The 20,099-nt window shown below is 41.3% G+C and overlaps 1 protein-coding gene across 9 annotated transcripts in view; it reads right to left on the reverse strand.

Annotated features, from left to right (window-relative positions):
• The window catches only part of DLGAP1 (DLG associated protein 1), an 822,007-nt gene that overhangs the window by 288,385 nt on the left and 513,523 nt on the right, over positions 1–20,099 (reverse strand). For all 9 annotated transcript variants that reach the window (XM_072949181.1, XM_072949175.1, XM_072949174.1 and 6 more), the window contains 2 exons: positions 18,125–18,341; positions 17,365–17,548 (listed from right to left, as the gene is read on the reverse strand). The gene's annotated coding sequence lies outside the window, so the exon portion shown is untranslated. The remainder of the gene's footprint in view (positions 1–17,364; positions 17,549–18,124; positions 18,342–20,099) is intronic.

Here is a 20,099-nt window from a genome sequence, read left to right on the forward strand (position 1 = left end):
CTCTGCCGCCACCCCCAGTGGTGCCCCCTGAAGGGACTCAGGATGGGAAAGAACAGGACACTGGTCCTAGACTGCTAGGTGCACATCAAAGGAATGATTTCAATGAGCCCAAACCTCTGTGCCTTCCCATCCATAGAAAAGTGCTAAATTCCTTAACTTGAGATGCCTGGTTTTCCTTAATTAGCAGTAATCTTTTAATGTTCCGACTGCCTGGTCTTTATTGCAAAAACTCCTACGTACCCTGGCTCCTCCCTTGCCGCTTCCGAGCAGATCCTTAGAGCGATCTGCAGGGTCATCATCCCAGGGTTAAGTCCTCAGAGAAATCCGCCAAACAAAACATAACTTTTAGGTTGTGTACTTATTTATCATTCGACAGTGCCTAAAAAAATGTTCATTTAAAAGTTCCTACTTTATTGTTTATCTTCTTGGATTTGTTCTATTTTTTTTTAATGATTTAAAGCATTAAAAAAATTTCTAGTTTGAAACACCCTTGGCCAAACGGCTGTTTTATAAAGCAGGGAAGTCTCATGGCCCTACTCACTCTTTTGAACTGAAATTAAAAGATCAGTATTTTTAAGGTACAGGTCTGTTAGCTTTTCTCTTCACCCCCCCCCATTCACGTAAACACTCCCTATTTAAATTAAAGCTCTCATTGTGAGTAACTTGTACAGCCTGTAGAAATTAACTATAAACACTGGTATTGATAAATGCACAAACATTAAAAAAACAATTAAAATTTCTTTGTAATGACTCTCAAAGTTGTGTAGCTAACAGTGGTTCCTGGCAGACCTGTAAGACCTATTTGCAAGGTGTGAGAAGATGTACCCACCCCGTAACCACATGAGAACCTGGCAATATTAAATCTGCTCCAGCGTAGGTAATAGAATCCAGTTCTTAATTTTGCTCAGAACTGTCAGGAGAAAATCAAGTCAGGTTTGTGACTGGATTGCATATAGGAAGACCTCACCCCTGGCAGAAAGGTACAAACTCATTTCATTTGCTTGCATTTCTTCCAAGGATTTATCTTCAGAAGCAAGTAGATGGTAAGACAAAACTTGTCCATGTGAAGCCCACTCGGCCAGCCCACCTGGTACACTAGCGATGCAAGCGGGAATAGGTTAGGGGCCAGCAGTGCGTGAGAGAGGAGGAGAAGGAGTTTGGAAATAAAATAATACCAGGCTTCTTTTGGATAAGGCAGAGGACTCTTAGAAAAGAGAAAAATAATAGAATGACTTTTTATTCACTGGTTAAATTTCAAACTGTGCCTTTTGAAAGAAAGTCCTTGGCTTTAATCAGTTGCTTTCTTACAGAGCTTTGTCCAGACTTCTGTGACAAAATCATCACTCATTTAATGACAGTGTAGTCAGAATGAAACCATCACGACTTCCTTTTCTTTCATCCCTTCAGTAAGTCAGGAAGTGGAGATCGGGTGAGGTGGGGGTCGGACACAATCAGAGCAATAGCTGATGAAAGTGACAACATGTTTTGCATTTGCATTTTTCTTCTTGCTGGCATTTCCAGTAGGTGATAAGAAGGGGAAAGCTACAAACGAGCCAAACAAGGAGAGATTCCAGTGGTCCAGGATGGGCATGAGGAGCTGTGCTGGGGTTTTCATGGGAACCCCTTAGAGATACAGGAGAGAATGAAGCCAGTCTCCCTTTTCAATGGCTCACTGACCCAGCTCCAAACTCAAGGAGCAGTGAGTCCATCAAATCCAGCACAAGCTCATCCTGTTGAGACGTGGAGAGGAAACACGTCTAGAATTCCCTATCACAGAAAATGCTGCTTCTTGAATCACATAAAAGACAAGATGCATGAAGTAGGGGATAAAAGGTTGCATCTAAAAGCCTTGACACATGTCAGGGAGCACTTCCTTTTTTTTTTTTTAAATTGAAATTTAGTCAGTTATGTGTCAATTTCTGGTGTCAGCACAATGTCCCAGAGCATGTATGTATGTGTATGTATATGTATGTGTGTGTGTATGTATGTATATATGTATACTTTTTTTTGTGTGTTTCCTTAAAATACTGTTTCTGCTTTGGTGTGGTGAGAATGTGGTGAGTGAAGTAAAAATCTAAGAAGGGAACTATACAGGCAAGTTTCAATGGTGAGACTTTTTATTGAGTCAGTCCATTCAGTGGTCCTGTTTCTTCTCCATCTGCTGTGGCCAGCCCTCCCTCTGTTGGCCACCCTTCCCTGCTGAGCTCCGGGTGGTTAGGAGAGCAGAGGCTGGAAGGGCAGGCAGGTCTGGGTCAGTAGTGGTCCCTCGAGGATGGCAGCTCCTCTAACACTTCATTCCTCATGGGCTCTGGAAACACTGTTTCTTCCCCTCTTCTGTCCCTTCATGCCTAGCGTGGGGACCACTTCCCACTGTGTTTATTTCTGGGTAATTCAACCTCTCTAGCTGTATTCTCTTCACCCTGCCTACTGCTCTGTAAACAGCTGCTGCTTGAAATCCTCATTTCAACCCTTTGAAGTGGGGTCTCTCTGCAGTGGCATTCTGACTGATAAAGCAAGACTAAAAATGCCTCAGCAAGACTGAAAATGCCTCAAATCTGATAGAAACCACGGTGACCTGCAATGCTGAGTTGCAAAAAAGCTAGATGATTGCCACTATGAGGAGGGGAGCAGACCACTCATTGTTCACAAGAACCCAGGACAAAGAGGCTATAGAAAGTCTAGGCACAATTTCCAAGCCAAAAAGATCTGAAGAAGTGAATCAAGATCAACTGGGATTAAGTCTGTTAACCGTGCACTTTTATAATCACCCGAACCACCTGCTGTTAAATGACGTATTCCAGACAGATTTCAAGAATTGTAGAAAACTAAATAATACCAACTCTTTAGAATAGTTTATTGAAATAGAAGTCAAACCCATAATTCAAAGTATAGCTTATGTAATACTGAGATTCTAATATTCTAGATGAAAGAGAAAGGAATTGATTTGTTGCTTGAATATTGGAAAATTTGCCTCATAATAAAAGGCACTGGAGCTTGGCATCTGCCTGTTCTGCCTCTGACATGTCACCTCCTGATCACAGGCTGCAAGCTGTAGACTGTGTCCAATACTCTGCAAAAATGTACCATCAAGTAACTGCTCACGGGTTTTATCCCCTTAGAAAAGACAAAAATATAATCTTAGAAAATGTAAAAAGGTTTTCGTAGTTTTGGATTTTTAAATTTGGCCCTATTTCTGTAGGTAGTGAGTGGCATTATGAGCTAATGACCACTTTAAATCTTAGGCAAAAGGCAGGGAAACGATAGGGTTACTTAGTTACTAAGCTTTTGTTCACTTGGAATTCAGCGTAATTGAACTGAATTGAGGATGTGGCCAGAAAATTGTCTCCAAGCTCAAGGGCTCAAGCTTTCAGCAAAGTGTCTCTTCCAAGAGGTTGTGATTAATTTTCATAGGACCCATGTAACTTCAGAAAGGGAAGGGTAAACAAACACATGCTTTTGTTGCTATTTATAACATTAGCTGGATCTGAAGCTGTCCTTTCCAATCCTCGTGAGATCGTTGCCCTAACAGCACTGCCCCCTCGTGGTCTCTTGCTTTGGTGCAGTGTGAGTAAAGGGAAAAAAACCCCAAGGTTTTCTATATATATATACATACTGTATTTATCAGTGTATTGCTGTATGAGTGTGTAAGGTATCTTTTTGTGAGCTGGCTAAACATTTTCTCATATTTATCTGTCCTGATAAAAGATTAAAGCAGGCTAAACTTGCATAGTTTTTTTCATAAATGAGTAAAAACAGGAGGAAAAGTTTAGATACCATAAAATGATTTGTTTTAATAAGCTGATAGACTAAATAATCTCTGATTTAATAAACAGACAAATTACATAATATTTTTGGGTGCCTCTTACATTAGGTGTATATAAAAAATGTCAGTGAAATATGAGTAAACTTAATACCTAATTTTTAAAGTTTCTAACATTTTATAATATGTATTCATTTGATCTCTACTTTGGGGGAAATGGTAAAGTTGGAAGACAATGGCGAGGATTTAAAACCTTCACATGTCTAATTTGGTTTTGTGTTCTGTTTTAATCAAGAAAATCATTTTACATTAAGTTCACTCTCACGAGAGGTAGGACTGTTGTTTGGAGCTTTAAGGACATGGTGAATTTTAAACAAAGGCTCCAATAGGATAGAGATAATAACTATTTATATATCTGACAAAACAGATTATGACAAAACAGATTAACAAAGTTTTCAGATTATGTAAAAATTAATTTCAGGAGGGACACATTGTATGTCAGTGTTTTCCATAGTGCAGTTCACATACCACTGGTGATAGATCACTTTAGGCAATGCAAAGATACGAGTTTTCAGTTGTTACGTACTGATCTGTATGAGCAGCAGTGAAAATATACCTGAGAAATCCAATCTCTGATTTCACTGATGTGAATATTTAGGACAACTCCTACCTGAATTAAAATGCTGAGGCACACATATTTCTACAACTTTGACTCCCACTAAAATGGACTAGAAATAGGAACTGTGGGGTTTCTAAAGCCTGGATTTCGCTGTTTCCATTCTTCTGGTGCCAGGGCACTTGTTCCTCTGTCCAGGGTACTTCCTGTGAGCCGCAGTTCCAGCTAGAGCAGGGCTGGCCAAGTAGGAATATAGTATTAACTATAAATTTTACTTTTTATACATTTATTTTAAAGTATTTAAATATACTTTAAAAATTGAAGTATAGTTGACTTACAGTGTTGTTAGTTTCTGGTGTACAGCACGGTGACTCAGTTATACATATACATTCTTTTTCATGTTCTTTTTCATTATAGGTTATTACAAGATTTGAATACAGTTCCCTGTGCTACACAGTAGGACCCTGTTGTTTGTTTTATATGTAATAGTTAGCATTTGCAAATCCCAAATTCCTAATTTATCCCTCTCCCTTTCCCCTTTGGCAACCACAACTTTTAAATTTTATAACGAGACATTTTAAAAGGACAAGAAATAGTTGAAATTCATTTTAGTGAGATAATTAAAAAATCTAACATATACAAATATTATTGTAGCTTATAGTCGACATTAAATATTATTGAGGTAGTTCACTTTTTTTTGCATACTAAGTTTTGGCCATTTGGTTGTGTTTTACATTTTGGCATATCTTAGTTTGGCCTAGCCACATTTCAAATGCCCAGTAACTGCATGTAGCCAGGATTGAATAGGGATCTCAACAGATTAAGGCTCAGTTTTTGTCAAAAATACCCATAGGGGGTGGTGTGTGTCTCCATCCAGAAGCACATGCCTGATGGCTTTTTGGTGATACCGGCTGTCATTTGACTACCACTGTCTAAATCGAATAATTCATTAAAGGTTGTCAGATGGTGACACTGAAATTTTGAAATTCCTTCTTCATTTACTAGATGAAACATTTCTACAAGAAGCAACATCACATCGACTACTTGGTTACTTGGAGTAGATTGTACAGAGAGAAAGCAAAATAAACATATGATCTCTCTTTATTTGCTGGTTTGTAATGATCTTGGTTTCCTGAACTCAAGGATGATCAGTAGCGCATGGTTTTCATGGTACCTTCAGGAACTCGGGAACTGTAACATACCCGATGCCTTTCAGCTTATTGCAGTTACTATATTCATTATTCAAGTCTTCTCATCTGTGGCTGCTGGGAGCCTCTTTAACTTATTATTGGTGTTCTGATATCGTCAAAGCTGCCTTTGATATTCGGGGATCATCTTGTGCATTTCCTGCCACAGGTCTGTAATCAGCTATTTCTTCAAGGAGCCCTTGATTCCTTTTAGTGGAAAATGGGATGTGGAGACATGATCTTAGTGCACGGGACTGAGCACTTGTTTCTGTCTTTCCAGAGGACGAAGCTAGGAATCGTTTAGTTTAATAATGTGCATTATAGGATATTTCTTATTCAAACTCAACAGTAGAGGATTTTTTTCCCCCTACAGCATCCTTTTCTCATGTCAAATATTCAGGTTTTCAATGATACGAGTATAATTACTCATTTGCTTTTATTCAGGACACACACACATGGTTTCGGAATAACTATTAAGACCACCACCAGGAAAATGATGTAAAAATCATTGTAAGCTTTTCTGAAGTGGTTCTTGTCCTTCCAGTAACAATCCACCGAGGACAACAGTCAAATCACTGTTTTTAAAGACACTTGGAGGAGTCCTCCTGGTGGTGTTGTGCCCCCTGCTGGATACTCAAGCTCAGCTGTCTCATTGTGATGTTCAGAGATTGCTTTATTTTAAATTTAATTTTGTTTGATCATTATGTAAAGTTTTATGTGACTCAAGTCAAATTTACAAAAACAAATCTAGTTTCTATCATCCTCTCTTCCCCTCTGTCCTATTTTCCTTTTGGTAACTATTTCATTGGTAAATACTGTGATTTATCATTAATGTTAATATTTACTTATATATGTATTCTATATATTCACATATATAATATATATTTTTATCCCCTTCCTCTTTGTTTGACCAATAGCAACATAATTTTGCAGACTTTTCTCCATCTGAAATAATTATATGTGCATTACTTTAAGTGGAGAAAAGTATACATATATATAACATAACATCAACATATTAACCTGGAGTGCTGGATTTTGCCTTCTTAGCTAATCTGAAAATCCTTTTAAAAAATAGCTAAATTAAACTCTTTTACACTTAATAATAGGATCTAAATGTTTGGCATGTTAAATGATAAACTGAGGTATATTTTTAAAAATTAAGATTTTACTTGAGCAAAAATCGATTCAGACTGGGCAATGCCAAGCTGGAAGCTGCTCACTGACAGCCTGGGTAGAAACTCACAGAGAAAAGGTGGAAGCTAATTACTGATGGGCTGTAGCTTATTTCTACATTTTTAATTCTCTTTTTTTGGTGGAGGCACTGGGGATTGAACCCAGGACCTCATGCATGCTAAGCATGGGCTCTACCAGTTCACATGCGTAGGTTTGGGTTTGCTTACATAGGCTGTGGAGGTATTAGGGCATGAGTCTGCTTTTTTTTTTCCCAAGGTGGAATAATTTTTTTTAATTTTAAGTGTAATCAGTTACAGTGTGTCAATTTCTGGCATGTAGAATAATACCCTAGTCATGCATATATATACATGTATTCATTTTCATATTCTTTTTCATTAAAGGTTATTAGAAGATATTGTATGTAGTTTCCTGTGCTATACAGAAGGAATTTGTTTTTTATCTATTTTTATATATAGTGGTTAACATTTGCAAATCTCAAACTCCCAAATTTATCCTTTCCCACCCCTTTCCCCCGGTAACCATAGGATTGTTTTCTATGTCCGTGAGTCTACTTCTGTTTTGTAGATGAGTTCATTAGTGTCCTTTTTTTTTTTTTTAAGATTCCACATATGAGTGATATCATATGGTATCTTTCTTTTTCTGGCTTACTTCGCTTAGAATGACGATCTCCAGGTCCAACCATGTTGCTGCAAATGGCAGTATTTTATTCTTTTTTATGGCTAAATAGTATTCTATTGTACAAATATACCACAACTTCTTTATCCAGTCATCTGCTGATGGACATTTAGGTTGGTTCCATGTCTTGGCTATTGTAAAAATAGTGCTGCTGTGAACACTGGGGTGCACGTATCTTTTTGAATTAGAGTTCTCTTTGGAGAGATACCCAGGAGTGGTATTGCTGGATCATATAGTAAGTCTATTTTCAGTCTTTTGAGGAATCTCCATACTGCTTTCCATAATGGCTGCACCAAACTACATTCCCACCAGTAGTATAGGAGGGTTCCCTTTTCTCCACAGCCTCTCCAGCATTTATCATTTATGGACTTTTGAATGATGGCCATTCTGACTCATTATAGTTTTGACTTGCATTTCTCTGATAATCAGTGATAGCATTTTTTCATGTGCCTATTGGACATTTGTATGTTTTAATAGGAGAACTGATCATTTAGGTCTTCTGCCCGTTTTTGGATTGAGCTGTTTGTTTTTTTCTTATTAAGTTGTCTGAGCTGCTTATATATTCTGGAAATAAAACCTTTGTCAGTCATATCATTTGCAAATATTTTCTCCTATTCTGTAGGTTGTCTTTTTTTTTTTTTGCTTATGGTTCCCTTTGCTGTGCAAAAGCTTGTAAGTTTAATTAAGACCCATTTGTTAATTTTTGCTGTTGTTTCTACTGCCTGGGTAGACTGCCCTAGGAGAACACTGAGATTTATACCAGGGAATGTTTTGTCTGTTTCCTTCTAGGAGATTTATTGTATCTTGTCTTATATGTAAGTCTTTAAGCCATTTTGAGTTTACTTTTGTGTATGGAGTGAGGGAGTATTGTAACTTACATGCTGCTGTCTGGTTTTCCCAACACCACTTGCTGAAGAGAATGTCTTTTCTCCACTGTATATTCTTGCCTCCTTTGTCGAAGGTTAATTGACCATAGGTCTATGGGTTTATTTCTGGGCTCTCTATTCTGTTCCATTGATCCAGATGTCTGTTTTTATGCCAATATCACGCTGTTTTGATTACCATAGCTCTGTAGTATTGTCTGAAGACTGGGAATGTTATTCCTCCAGCTTCGTTCTTTTTATCTATATTGCTTTGGCAATTCTGGGTCTTTTGTGGTTCCATATAAATTTTAGAACTGTTCTAGTTCTGTGAAAAATGTCCTGGGTAATTTGATAGGGATCACATTAAATCAGTAGACTGCCTTGGGTAGTATGGCCATTTTAATGATATTGATTCTTCCAATCAAAGAGCATGGGCTATCTTTCCATTTCTTCAAGTCATCTTTAATTTCGTTATTCAGTGTTTTGTAGTTTTCCACGTATGAGTCTTTCACCTCTTGGTCAGATTTATTCCTAAGTATTTTATTGTTTTGGAGGCAATTTTAGAAAGCACTGTTTCTTTACTTTCCCTTCCTGCTAGTTTGTTGTTAGTGTAAACAAATGCAGCTGATTTTATCCCTGTCTTTCCTTCCCCAGCAGAAGATGCTCTCACCCTTTAGGTACTGCTCTTGGAATGCATCTTGCTACTCCCACATCCCAGTGCCCTTATGATACTGCTCCTTCATTTTATCAAATATCTGTGACTTGCTATTTTAATAAGAGAAAAATAGCTATTATTAGGGACCGGCCTGCACCCTATTTGTCTTCTAGAGTCAGTGCAGGGCTAAACTGTGTTTGAAAAGACAGAAAGTGAGTTACTTCAATTTTCTATTACAGAAGGTCTAGGAGGCACTTGAAATCCTAACATTTTCTTCTTCCTATGGGAATGAGCCTTATTATTTCTTAAGTTTTCATTAACGCTCTCCCTCTGCCCCCTTGAAACCTGCTATTTTAGTCCCACCAACTAGTATGAAGTGGAGAATGGAAGCTTTGCTGAATGTTTATGGTCACAGCTGTAGGAGTAGTTGTCATAGTACAGTCATCAATATCCTAACCTATCAAAACTCTTGAATTACATGTCCCTGGAAAAATCAGTGCTTCTGGTGTGTGTGTGTGTGTGTGTGTGTATATATATATATATATATATATATATATATATATATACACATATATATGTGTGTGTGTGTGTTTTACTGAGATATAATTGACATATAGCACTGTATTAGTTTCAGTTGTACAACATAATGATTTGATATTTTTCTATAATGTGAAATGATCAGTGTTTTAATTAACAACCATCATCACAGAGGTAGAAATTTCTGTCTTGTGGTGAGAACTTCTCTGTAGCACCTTTCAGTATGTTTTAGTATTACTGTTACCATGCTGTACATTAGGTCATCAGGGCTACTTATTTTATAACTGGACGTTTGTACCTTCTGTCAGTTTCAACCTGCTAACCGCCAATCTGTTTCTCTTTATCTACAAGTTCTTTTGGTGGGGGGGGGGGCGGGGGGAATTCCACATATAGTGAGATCATATGTTATTTGTCTTTCTCTGACTGATTTCACTTAGCAGTAATGCCCTCAGGGTCCATTCATGTTGTCACTAATAGCAAGATTTCTTTGTTTTTATGATTGAATGAAAAATATTGGGGGGGTGTATAACATTTTTTTAATTCACCTGTCAGCGGACATGTAGGCTGCTTCCATATCTTGACTATTTAAATAATGCTGCAATGAATATGGGGATGCGGATTCTTTTTGCGTTAGCTGAGTTAGTTTCTGTTTTCTTCACATAAATACCCAGAGAATTTCTGGATCAAACTCTACACTACTTTCCGTAGTGGTGGCATCAGTTTACGTTTCCACCAGCCACGCACAGAGGTTCTCTCTTCTCCACATCCTCACCAGTAACTGATTTCTTGGCTTTCTGATAATAGCTGTTCTCGTACAGGTGAAGTGGTATCTCACTGTGGTTTGGTTTGCACTTCCCTGATTAGTGATGCTGGGCATCTTTTCATGAATCTGTTGGCCCTGTGTGTCTTCTTCGGAACAATACCTATTGAAATCCTCTGCTCATTTTGAAATTGGATTGTCTGTTTTTTGGCTGAGTTGTATGGCTTATTAGTGTGTTTTTAGTATTAATCCAGCATCAGATATATGTGATTTGCAAATATTTTTCCCCATTCCGTAGGTGAACTTGACCTTCTGTTGATGATTTCTGTGCAGAAGTGTTTCAGTTTGATGATGTCCCCCTAGTTTACTTTTGCTTTTGTTGCCATTGCTTCGTGTCCAATCCAAAAAATCACTGCCGAGAATGGTGCCAGAAAGCATACTGCCTGTTCTCTTCTAGGAGCTGTATGGTTTCAGGTCTAGTGTTCAAGTCTTTAATCCACTTTGACTTGAGTTTCATCCATTCTTTTGCAGGTGGCTGTCCAGTTTAGTAACACCGTCTACTGAAGTGAAAGTCCTTTCCCCATTGTATATTCTTGGCTCTTTGGTCATAAATTAGCGATATATGTGCAGGTTTATTTCTGGGCTCTATTCTGTCCCACTGATCTGTGTGTCTATTTGACACCAGTACCACACAGGTTTGATTACTGTGGCTTTTAATATTGAAATCAGGGAGCAGAATGCCTCCAGTTTTGTTCTTCTTCCTCAGGGCGGCTTTGCCTCTTCAGGGTCTTTATGATTCCACACAAATTTCAGGATTGTTCTATTTCTGTGAAAAATGCCATTGGAATTTTGATGGGAATGCATGGGCTCTCTGGACTGCTGTGGTTAGTATGAATAGTTAACATTAATTCTTCCAATCCATGAGCATGGAATATCTTTCCATTTCTTTGTCTTCAGTTTCTTTCATCATCAAGTTCTTAGAGTTTTCAGTGTACAGGTCTTGCACTTCCTTGGTTAAATTTATTCTTATGTTAATTCTTTTTGATGCAATTGTAAATGGCAGTTTCCTTACTTTATTAATGCAAAGAAATGCAACACATTTTTGTACACTGATTTTGTATCCTGCAACTTTACCAAAAATCTGTTAGGACTAATAAATTCAGTAGAGTCTTTAGTATTTTTTATATATGTAATATTTATTTTTTTTGCCTAATTGTTCTGGCTAGGACTCCCTAACTATGTCAACTGTAAGTGGTGAGAGTGGGCACCCTTGTCTCTTCCTGATCTTAGCGCTGTTCATTAATGACACGAGCTGTGGGCTTGTCAGACAGCTGTGGCCTTCATGATGCTGAGGAACCTTCCCTCTGTACCCACTGTGCTGAGTGTTTTTATAAGTGGGTGTTGAATTTCTGCACTGTTGAGCGTTTTATTTAAGTAGCACAGGTGCTCAGTGTGCTGCTCTTGGGGGGGTTATATTTAACTTTTCTCGCATTTGAACCAGTGTACAAAAGGGGAAAGCAGGTAATTCAAAGGCAGGTGTAGAACATACTGACGAAGCCTTGGGAGAGGAGAGAGGAAGGGAGTGAGATTATTCGCCAGTGCTTTTTCGATTTGACTTACGCTCCAAACTCCTCTTAACCTTGGCCTCTTCCCATGAAGGAGTCAATGCAGACGACCAGCTTACTGCTTTACTGTCTGGCTTTAGTCATCCTTTATGAACAGTATTAACCAAACATTAATTGAAATTCATTATTTTTTCCTGTGCTGCAGCTGATGCTGGGACAACCATCATGCCAGCACCAAACGTGGGGCTAGTCATTACATATTCATTCACCAAATTAATAATAAAGTGGTAAGCACGTGCATGGTATCCTCATCAAGACTGCAGATAAACAGCAACAGAGCAGAGGCCACACAGACAGTACCATGCCCCGGGCACGGTAGGTTCTCCCTTCCCTCCTCTCTCTATTGGAAATGGGAAATTTTAGCATAATAATATGTGGAAGTTATGCTCTGAGCGAGATGAATGCTGGGGGAATGTAAGTTGGTGCAGCCATGATGGAAAACAGTATGGAGGTACCTCAGATAAAAATACAACTTCTGTGGTCCAGCAACCCCACGTCTGGGTGTGTACTGGAAGGGAATGAAATCTCTATCTTGAAGCAGTAATGCTACATGGAAACAATCTAAGGGTCTATGGTGGAATATTATTCAGCCGCAATAAGGAAACCTTGCCTTTTGCAAAAGACGTGGATGGACCTTGAGGGCATTATGCTACTACGTGAAACAAATCAGATGCAGACATTCGGTATGAGCTCGCTTGTAAGTGGAGTATAAAAAAGCTGAACTCACCGAGAAAGAGGAAGTGAGTGATGGGTGTGAGAGGCCAGGAAATGGAAAGATGTTAGTCAAAGCAGCTACAAGATGAAGAACTTCTGGGGATGTAAGGTACAGCAAGGTGGCTAGAGGTAACTATACTGTATACTTGAAAGTTGCCGAAAGAGTAAAATACTAAGTGTTCTCACCATGCACACAAGGTAACTGTGAGGTGATGAGCGTGTTAACTCAGCCTGATCATTTGCAGTGTAGATAATCACCATGTGGTACCCCCAGCACCTGCACCGTGTAAGCAGATCTCAGTACAGCTTGGGGGTGGGGCAACAGAGCCACCCCCTCCACCGTCACCCTCCCGGGAACCTGTGGTGAACGAGTCCCCCAAGAGCGGCAGTGGGGTGAGCTAGGGTACGGGGGGAGGACGGGGCTGTCAGACAGGCTCGCTAAACACTGAAGATGGAGAGAAGGCGAGAGAGGACCCGCACCACGTCTAGAACGTGAGTGTTTAGTACGACTGCATGGTTTTGTGTAACGGATTCTAAATGCTGTGTTACCCACCGTTTCTTTCATTTTCCTGCTGAGACGAAAGCTTGTCCTCTCCTGAGCAGACACTACAGTCAACTGTGCGGAAGTCGCAGTGAAACTAGGCACTGGGGGGAAGCCGGGCTAGATGGTATGAAGTCTGGCTGTGCCTGCATTTGGTCCTTTGCATTCAGGAGGGGAGAGGACGTGGAAGGGAGAGAGACGGGGCACAGGAGGAGCAAGAGGTGATGTGGGCAGAAAGACAGTTCAGGAACTTTCTAGATTGTCAAGGGGGTGGTGGTGCATAGTCCAGACGGAAAACAGCCCCAGAAAGCCAGGGCTAAACCCAGTCTAGTTACTTTGTGTCAGAATGTTATGAAAACATGGGCTGCCACATGTCAGGTAAGATGCCTTTGCCAAACCTAGGCGTCAGGAAAAATCTTTGTATGTTGTAGCGTTCAGCCTTTCTCCTGAAAGTCTAGCGTTGTCTATTAAAGCAGTTTTCCTTCTTGCATCAGCTTTTAGGAACAATGGAGCATATATATAAATAAGCAAGTAATATTATATTTTCCAGGAAAAACTCTCCTTTGGTTTCTAATGTTACAACTTCAGGACTGAAGGGTAAAACACAAGTGCGACTTATGCACTTAAACTCGTATAGAGCAGGTGTCTTCCTCTTGCCTGCTCGCTCTCTCCAGTGTGACTGAACTATTTTTTTTTTGCCTACAGACAGATATTTACAGAAGCATCAACATAGGGTAGACTATTAAAAATTTACAACATATAAAACCAATGTAAATTTAGAATGATTTTCAGTTTGTTTCTGACAGAAACAAATCATTAGCGCAAATAACTTCTGCAAACAAGTTTTACTCAATAAGGATGGGTGTGGAGGTGCCTCATTCACTCTTCACTGCGGGGGTGGGGGGGTAATGTCTCTAATGGAGGAGGTGGAGGCTAGTTCTCTGTCTGTCTGTCTTTGTGTCTGTCTAATGGAAGAGCAGGAGGAGGTACGTTCCCACTCACCTCAGGATGACAATATGCTGTGAGAGCTGCGGCACTGGGAGCGCCAGTACACACCGTTCAGGGAGGAGATGGCGAAGGCAGAGGTCACCTGGCACCGTCAGGCTCCACAGGAGGGGACACACTGGAACAGCCAACACTGAATCTGGTTTCCTGTTTCAATTTATTACGTTCTTTAAAGAACTTATTTGGCATTTTCTACTTAAACGTACACATGTGGGGACAAGCGTCGGTGTGTGTACACGTCGATGTGAAACTGTATACTTTGTAAAACTCATGAGTTTCTCTCCCCCTTCGGCATTTATCTCCATGCAGCTGATGTGAGGTTTCTGGTCTTAGTATGTCTCACAACTTTTCTAAGCATTTTACACAACCTTACTCTAACCTGGAAGTGCACAATTACAGGTCGGGCTATAGGAGATACTCTAATTCCTGGCCCTCGTCATCTCTGAGATGCTACACACAGACGTTCTCTCTCTCGCTCTGACTTGCGCGCTGGCTCTGCTCCTCAGGAACACACGGATCGCTTGTCTGTGGATTAAGCAGCAGCACCGAAAGGTCTCTCTCCATTTTAGGACTGGGAGGGAAAGTTGTGGTTGAGGCTGGAGCTGCAGCTGGTGGAGCCCCGACCTCAGGTCCTGGTGGCTCCCCTGACGAGGCCTGGCCAACAGGAAGCAACCTCGTGGGGCAGGACCCCAGGATCCGTGACTTGGATCCAGTGAGCGTCACCCCCGGCCGTGCCAGCGCGAGGGCTCTTACTAGGAACGTGCTGCCGTGGTTACTAAGCAGGGAAAGTAACGCGCCCAGTCCCCTCCGTCTCTAAATGCTTGTGTCCAACCGACACGGCCATTCCCTCTCAGGGAGCCTTGGCCAAAGTCGCTCTTGGCCACGGCTGCCTAGAGGGGCCAGGGAAGTGCAGACACACCCCGTGAGGGAGCACCGCCGCCTGCCGCCCTCTGAGAGCTGCCCGGGGGGGACTAGTAATCACACCGCCTCCTTTTCCTTGTAGAGTATCACCGCATCTCATCAGAGGGTGCCCAGGGGACACCTGGAGATGGGGACAGCTTCCAAGGAGCATGGACTTGACCTTGGGCTGCCCTGTCCAAGACCCAGATGGCTGATCAACGAGACAACAATCCAGGAGAGAAACAGAAATTGAGAACTGGGCAGGCGGCGCTATCGGGTCGCCAACATACTGGGACAGGCGGAGAGCGTAAGACAGGGGTACCAGGCGACTCAGGGACGAGCATCAACCCGCCCGCCCGCCCGGCACAAACACCTCTTGTCCACTGACCAAGCACCAAGTCCAGTTCTACGTTCTGGGGATTCAGCAGGAAATAAGACTGGAGGCTGAACAACAGTGATTTAAGGACACCTGAGCCTGGAGTGTCTGCACAGGTCGCGTCTGATACCTGTGGGATCTCAGCCAGGTGAGTGTCCTACCAACATGGAGATGGCTGTTCCGGGCGGTAAAGGATTGACACACGTCACGGTTCTCTGACTCCACAGCCCCTTTCCACTTTTCTTTTGGACTGCCATTCTCAACGGAACACATATCAAATTAAATGTTCCCTGAGTACAGATCTCTACTTTCTAAGGTCGACATTTTGCACCCGAGTCCTATGTACTGCTAAGATTACAAATTTAAAAAAAAGTATTAATAAAACCATAGATAGAGGACCCTTCTTAGATTTTTCCCATGACCCTCAAGGAATTACTCCAACTGACATTTTACGTTGCTGAGGAAATCTATCAAGTATTTTAAGAAAATGGTTACTTTGATCTGAAACAATCTCTTGCTATGATACTGAGAGTCTTATCTCTACAACAGCCGAATACACAAGATGAGGGGGTCTAAATCTGCTTCCTCGGGGTGTGAAAACGGCGCCTGCTCTTTTCTGACTTTTGATGTCGACAGCATTGTTGAAATGTGCTGTCAGGTGTGTGTGGTCACCCACGTGCTTACCTTTGTAAAAGACAAAGGGGGTCCCAAGTCGATTCCTCTCGACCTCGGCCATCCCTTCACACACACCAGTTAGGTTAAGTTGTCCTTAGTTTAAGAAGTGCTAGAAAAAGGCTTTGTAAAACCATTTAAAGCCATTCCAGGTCCAAACCATTAGTAGTCTTTTGAATTAAAGACTCACACAAGTGTTCCTCGCTCTTTCACCGTGAGGCTCAGAGCCTCACACGTCATTCTGCACCGAAAGGAAAAAGGATGAGAAAGCGCTGCCTCAAGAAAAGCACGAGACCACATTCTTCTTGTCTCGTTTAGACTTGCTTTTTGCACTTTTCAGGGCAGACTACGGAAACCTCAGAATATACTGGGTAATAAATACACAGGGGTTGGGTGTTACTGGAGGATTAAAGATGTCCCAAAGGATAACAGTTACGAGCATAGGATTCCTGAGTCTACGGAGCTCTGGTTCTCAGCAGTCACCTCTGGTTCCACAGCTGAGAAGCAGCACCTGTACTCTGAGCTGGACAGTTGGCCACTCAGTAGCGGCCACTACGGAGAGACTTTCTAGGCTACAGTAGAAACTCAGTGAGATGACCTATCCGAAAGGGGGCACCAAAACCTTCGCCCAGTCTTAGCCCTGGAATAGCTCCCCAAAGAAACGTACCCGTTGGCATTGGGTCCTGTAAGTCAGTCTGAGGGTTTGGTTATTTCCCAAGGTTCAGGTGCTAACTGTTGTTATTACAATACGGATTCTAGGGAGGTTGGCTCAGCCCCACGTGAGACAGCCCCAGCCGGGCACAGGTCGAGAGCATCCGTGGGGGGACAGACAGCCGCCCGCTCCCCGGAGCCCCCCTGCATCTGGGGCAGCCACGGTGCTGCTCTGGGGTCTGATGTCAGGCAAACTGCACCCCCGCAGCCAAGCAGGGCTGGATAATCAGAGCTGGCGTGCTTTTTTGGGGAAAGGTAAGAAGAACTTGGAATTTTTTACTAGGTACTGATTACATGATTTGTCTGAGTCTGTTTCCCTATTTAAAAATCAGAATCACAATGTACTGTACTAAGGTTAAAAGAAATGGCATATTTAACCACGTGCCCAGGTTCCGCAGCACAGTAAGTATCCCAAAAAAGCTAGTTCCCTCCCGTCTCCACAGCAGGAGGCGAGTTCTACGCTTCTTGTCCACAGACCCACTCGCTGTGTGAAGTTTTCATTTGTTTGAGGTCAATTTAGAATATAGTTCTTACAGAAACAGAAGACGTAGCAAAACAGAAGATGAAACATACCTCTCTCTGTGGAGACCTGGGCAGAGCTTGAGGAATCAGGGACCTTGAATCCGATTCACTTCTCTTAGAGCTGGAATCTACAACTATTCTCTGTGGCACCTTCCTGATGGTTTTGCTTAAATAGCTTATGATGGCGACGCCTTCCCTAAATGGCCCTTGGGAAGCCAATCAGTTTCAGTCTCATCTATTTCAATAAAAATGAAAATGAAAAAAAAAGACATATCAAACTGGAGAAGAATAAAATGTGTGTCTTTCCTAGAAACAGCTGTAAAGCAGACCCAAATAGAAAAATCTAGAAATAAACCCAAGGCTGCTGGGAAGATTCTAAAAATTCAGCTCGTCCTTTCCCTGATGAGGTGCTGTTTGTGCCAAGACTATCTGAGGCATATGAATTTTTGATCACCAAAGGTCAAAGCATAGAAATACACAGGGACCCATCCCTCTGAGTATCTCTCACACAGAGCTAGCTAGTACTTTCATCTGGGGGCCTACGCAAGGTGTATTTTTAAAGAAAAATAAAAGCACATGAGAAATCATAAAATTAACATTTGAGAAGGGCACTGCCTTGATCTGTTCCATGAGATGTCAGTCTTGTAACTTGCTTGTGGACTTCAACTGGCAGCAGATAAACAACCATCAGACCTTGGACAGGTTTCAAAATGCAGGGACCAAGCGCACGACGTGTTGAAGTGACGCTTTGTATCAAACTAAACAGGAACGTTCAGGAGACTAACGTGTTCACAGAGGTGAAATGTGTTACCTTTTATCCCCATCTCTCCAAGTAGCCCCACAGTGATGCGCGGCAGGGAATGAGCTGTTGCTGGTGCTGATTTCCAGGTTACTGAAGTTCAGCTTGTAAGCACTGAACTGTTATCACTGGAAGCATTTGTGATGCAGAGTTTTCATAAATGCATCCTGCATTTCCCTGCCTTGTGAGTTAGTTAGATGTGCCATCTAACCTCCTCTTGATGACTCAGCTGTGAATGAACAAATAGTTATAGAATTTTAGAGGACGGAAGGAACTCAGAAGTGATTCCATGCCCCAAGTCCATCCCCATAGGTGGGTATCTGAACTTCAGAGATACTGAGTGACCTGCTAATTAACGGCCACGTAGGCAGGTATTACAGGAGCTCACCCTCAAGTCTAGGTTTCCTGATTCCAAATTTCAGTGCTGTTTCTCTGGCCTGCCATATTCTACCCTTAGATTTACGTACCCCTCACTCTCACCTACTTCACGGTTTGTCCTCAATTGTCACCCCTTTTAGTAGGGTCCTCCCTGATGGCTGTGTTTACATTTGCAACCCTCCCTCTGTTGCCTGGCCTTATCTTCACCTTCTCTGATTTATTTTTTGTCTACAGCTGTCACCTTGTCTTTCTCCTCCCACTAGAATAAGAACGCCGTAAAGAAAAGATGTTTGTCTGTTTTGTTCATGACTGTATTCTAGTGCTAAAACAGTGCCTGCCCAGTGACAGCTGCTCAGTGAATATTTGTTGAGTAAATCACTCCTTTGAATGATGAAAACTTCACAGAAGTTTGATATCTGAATAAGTCTGGTGTTGTAATATTCAATAATTTGGAGTTTGTCAAATAATTATTTGTGAAAACCCTAGGGGTTGCTGGGTAGTTTAAAGAGTAATTTTCAAGAAGGAACATAAAAGAGCTTTGTAACAGTGAATTTCAAAGGAAGATGGGTCTTTAAGGATTCTTTCTAAAAACAATGCAAAATATAATGAATGTTACGACGTTCTTTGTAGTTTTATTGTAGGGGATGACTGGAAGGAACTTAACCCTTTAACAGTAAGGAAATAAGTCCACCGCTGACTAGAAAAGGGTGCTTCTAAAGACCACAGAGCAACTTAAAAAACCCTTACAAAATAATGTTCAATTCTTTACGTATTAGAAACCACATGTGGTGACTGCAGCCATGTAAAAATACGCCCATGGACAAATGTGAAAGTGACGTTATGAGTAATAAGCGAAATAATTTCTTTTCTCTATTTTCACAGCTAATACTTTATATTATAACTAATAGAATAATGATGGGGCCTGAGTGACAGCAGTTCCTAAGGTAATTAAGGAAAAGTTGGTTTACAAGGAAGGCAATTACTATAGTTTCAGACTGACATTTGAAAGGGATTTCCCAAACTGTGTCTACAGAATTTTCCAGATAACACAGTAAGAGCTGTGTCACCCACACATGAAAGGGATGTGAAGTTAAGTAAGATTTTACCCCTGTTGGAGGTTCACGATACAACTGTTCCTTAAAGGCTCTGAAAATTTCTGTAGTAAAACAAATGATTCAGTTATACTTAATTTTCCCCTAAATTGACAATGTCACCTTTTGCTGGTCTACCTACGGACGTCCTGGGAAGGACCACTGTTTTGCAGAGCACATTCAGCACATGAGTTCCTTGGTTTCTCTCCAGTGGAAGTTTCAAACGTAAGACAAAATGTAAGAAATCAGAAAAACAAATACAAGGTAGAGTAGTTGGGTCCAGGCTGCTTTCTAAGACTGGCCATACATCTAAGTGTTGGAGTCGGAAGGCAAAGAGAAAACTTTCCTCTTTCCCTCTGAAAAAAAAAAAAAGCAGCCAAATGAAAGTCTGTCCACAGATGCCTCGTACAGCAGGGCTGAGTCAGTGCCAGAGGCAAACGACCACATCACACCGCTGGGAATGAGCTGCTCAGAACCAGTCTTAGAGATTACAGAACAGAACGAGGAGCTGCCAGGAA

Source organism: Vicugna pacos, chromosome 24 (genome assembly GCF_048564905.1).
Source record: "Vicugna pacos chromosome 24, VicPac4, whole genome shotgun sequence".
Taxonomy (NCBI): domain Eukaryota; kingdom Metazoa; phylum Chordata; class Mammalia; order Artiodactyla; family Camelidae; genus Vicugna; species Vicugna pacos.